Genomic DNA, 3,854 nt, shown 5'->3' with positions numbered 1-3,854 from the left:
GTCCCGCACACCGTTAGGCCGTCTTCCGCTCACGCCCCAACATCGTGCAGCCCGCCTCCAGTGGTGTCGCGACAGGCGTGAATGGAGGGACGAATGGAGACGTGTCGTCTTCAGCGATGAGAGTCGCTTCTGCCTTGGTGCCAATGATGGTCGTATGCGTGTTTGGCGCCGTGCAGGTGAGCGCCACAATCAGGACTGCATACGACCGAGGCACACAGGACCAACACCCGGCATCATGGTGTGGGGAGCGATCTCCTACACTGGCCGTACACCACTGGTGATCCATGGGAGAATAGCAGCCTGCATTGCTGCGAAAGGTGGATATACACTGTACTAGTGCCGACATTGTGCATGCTCTGTTGCCTGTGTCTATGTGCCTGTGGTTCTGTCAGTGTGATCATGTGATGTATCTGACCCCAGGAATGTGTCAATAAAGTTTCCCCTTCCAGCAGTGTATGAATGGGCCAGCAGCTAACGTCAGAAGTTGCATGAAGTTTTTCGCGGATGATTCTGTTGCGTATACAGAAGTCGCGACACTAAAAAATTGTGGCAAAATATAGGAAGGCATGCAGAGTATCAGTGCTTAGTGCAGGGAGGGCAATTGACCCTCAACATAAACAAACATAGTGTATTATGAATACATAGACATAAGAGACCCTTTACTGTATGATTACACGATTGCCGAACAATCGCTGGCAGCCGTTATTTACTTAAAAATGTAGGGGTACGCATGAGGAGAGATTTGAAGAGGTTCAGAATGGTTCAAATGGCTCTGAGCACTATGGAACTTAACATCTGAGGTCATCAGTCCCCTAGAACTTAGAACTATTTAAACCTAACTAACCTAAGGACACCACACACATCCATGCCTGAGGTAGGATTCGAATCTGCGAACGTAGCGGCCGCGTGGTTCCAGACTGTAGCGCCTAGACCCGCTCGGCCACACTGGCCGGCTATTTGAAGTGGAATGACCACGTAAATTTAATTGTGAGTAATGCAGATGTCAGAATGAGATTTATTGGGGGAATCCTCAGGAAATCTAGTACATCAGCAAAGGAAGAACTCGTAGCTTGCGAAACATTCGTCCAGCCCATATTTAAATGTTGCTATTCAGTATGAGACCCGTACCAGATAGGGCTCATAGAGAAAACAGAGAAGATCCAAAGAAGAGCAGCACATACAGATTCATTTAATAATCGCGAAAGCATCACGGACATGCTCAGCCAACTCCAGTGACAGACGCGGCAAGACAGGCGTTCTGCACGAGAGAGTGGTCTACTGTTAAAGTCACGAGAACGTACATTACTACAACAATCCACCAATATATTGCTTCCTCCTACCTATATATCGCGTAAAAAACTATGACAATAAAATTAGAGAGGTTCGATCCCACACGGAGGCTTACCGGCAAGTGCTCTCACGGTTCTAGGCGCGCAGTCCGGAACCGTGCGACTGCTACGGTCGCAGGTTCGAATCCTGCCTCGGGCATGGCTGTGTGTGATGTCCTTAGGTTAGTTAGGTTTAAGTAGTTCTAAGTTCTAGGGGACTGATGACCACAGCAGTTGAGTCCCATAGTGCTCAGAGCCATTTGAACCAGCTTACCGGCAATCGTTCTTCCCGCGAGCCATACGCGACTGGAACAGGAAAAGGGGGAAGTGTTGCTGGTACACAAAGTACACTGCGACACACACCGAAAGGTGGCTTTCAGAATGTAATGTATATGTAGAATCCACCAGAAGTGACGCAGAAGTGTCACCATCCAATGCAGCAGTTTGGAAACCGTGATTTCCTTCAAAATCGGATTACGATTTTTGTACAAACGCCGACTTCGGTGGCCACGCGGTTCTAGGCACTGCAGTCCGGAATCGCGCGACCGCTACGGTCGCAGGTTCGAATCCTGCCTCGGGCGTGGATGTGTGTGATGTCCTTAGGTTAGTTAGGTTTAAGTAGTTCTAAGTTCTAGGAGACTGATGACCTGAGATGTTAAGTCCCATAGTGCTCAGAGCCATTTGAACCATTTTTTTTTTGTACAAACTTTCCCAGAACTGGAAGGGCATTAATAAACCTAGCGTACTGCATCCACTAAAAGCAAATAAGAAGTATCTAATATTTTGATTACTCTCACTAGAAATCTAAATGTGATTTAAAATTTGTGCTGGAAAGCAAATCTCACAAAACAGCGATTGAATAATCATCTCCTGCATTAAAATGTCACACAAAATAAAAACAGTTTTAAATAGTCAACAGAATATTCAGCTACAAGTGACCACGTATAAAAGGTCGTGATAATATGACGGGAGGACGGGGTTACTTCTGGAGCAATGCTACGAAAAACTTTCAATCTGGATTATTCCTCCACGAAACCTACTTTCCCCGTTGGCAACACCGACATTCGGAACCACAGATCAAACAATCTGTCATATATGATGCAATATATTAAAGTCGTGGACAATATCGGTCAGTTTAAGATAGCTTACTCGTAATCTCTTGCCTGCTTTTTTTCATGTATGTGACGCCATCAGGCAAAAGTAAGGCAACACTCAACAATTTAATAAGACTGGCAGAGAATTATAGCAATCATATATAAATGTACCAATAACGACCTTTCCAATTTTCCGAGAAGCCGAGTAAACATGTCTAATCATCAACTCCTACCCAGATATCTGCAGTGTCGCATCTTTCATGATCATTGTATCTTTGAAACACTGTAGTAGAATTTTTGCAATGTTCGTTTATCGGGCGTGCAGTATCCTGTGTATTTGTAGAGAAATAAGTTTAACTCAGGGTTCGTTAAGTTAGGTACAGAGGTTTAAGAGGATACTCCTGTACCTCTGTTTGACCTCTACATAGACTCACACCAAGCGAGGTGGCGCAGTGGTTAGTGCAATAGACTCGCATTCGGGAGGACGACGGTTCAAATCCTTGTCCGACTATCCAGATTTGGGTTTTCCGCGATTTCCCTAAAACCCCGGGATGTTTTCTTTCAAAGGGCACGGTCATCTTACTTCTACATTTTTAAAGCAACCCGAGCTTGTGCCCCGTCTCTAACGAACACATTGCCAAAGGGACGCAAAACCGCAATTTTCCTTCTTTCCTTTCACATATTCACGAATATCGATAGAAGCACCCTCGGCATTGAAAAACAGTGCAGAAGGACAAAGCACAAGCGGCTCGCCGCTGCGGATTTATGAAAGAAGTGAAACTTGTTGTTCGCGTGTGCTGGTCGTGAGGCACAAATTGCCCGCGTGTGAGCGTTGCGTAACTCCCTGGCTCGGATAGCTGTGGCATGAGCGACGCGCAAGGCCGGCCGACGGCGGAGACAAGGAATGCTTACTGTCCTCCCAGCAGGCTCCGCTAGTCACTGAGGGGACAAAAGTCTTGCGTCAGCGATATGCACATATACAGGTGGCGGTAGTATCACGTACACAATGTATAAAAGCGAAGTGCATTGGTGGGACTGTCATTTGCACTCAGGTGATTCACGTGAAAACGTTTCCGACGTGATTATGGCTGCACGACGGGAATTAAAAGACTTTGAACGCGGAACGGTATTTGGAGCTAGTTGCTTGGGACATTTCATTTTGAAAATCGTTGGGGAACTCAGTATTCCGAGATCCACAGTGCAAAGAGAGTGCCGAGAATGCCAAATTTCTGTCACTACCTGTCATGACGGAAAACGCAGTAGCTGACGAGCAGCGGCGTTTCCGTCGAGTTGTCGGTGCTAACAGAAAAGCCGCACTGCGTGAAATAACTGTAGAAATCAGTATGGGACGTACGACCGAACGTATCCGTTAGGACAGTGCGGCGAAATTTTTCGTTAATGTGCTACGGCAGCAGACGACCCGCGCGAGTGC

Source organism: Schistocerca nitens, chromosome 3 (assembly GCF_023898315.1).
Source record: "Schistocerca nitens isolate TAMUIC-IGC-003100 chromosome 3, iqSchNite1.1, whole genome shotgun sequence".
Classification (NCBI taxonomy): Eukaryota; Metazoa; Arthropoda; class Insecta; order Orthoptera; family Acrididae; genus Schistocerca; species Schistocerca nitens.
The sequence above is the reverse complement of the archived record's forward strand: the minus strand, read 5'-3'. Positions refer to the sequence as shown.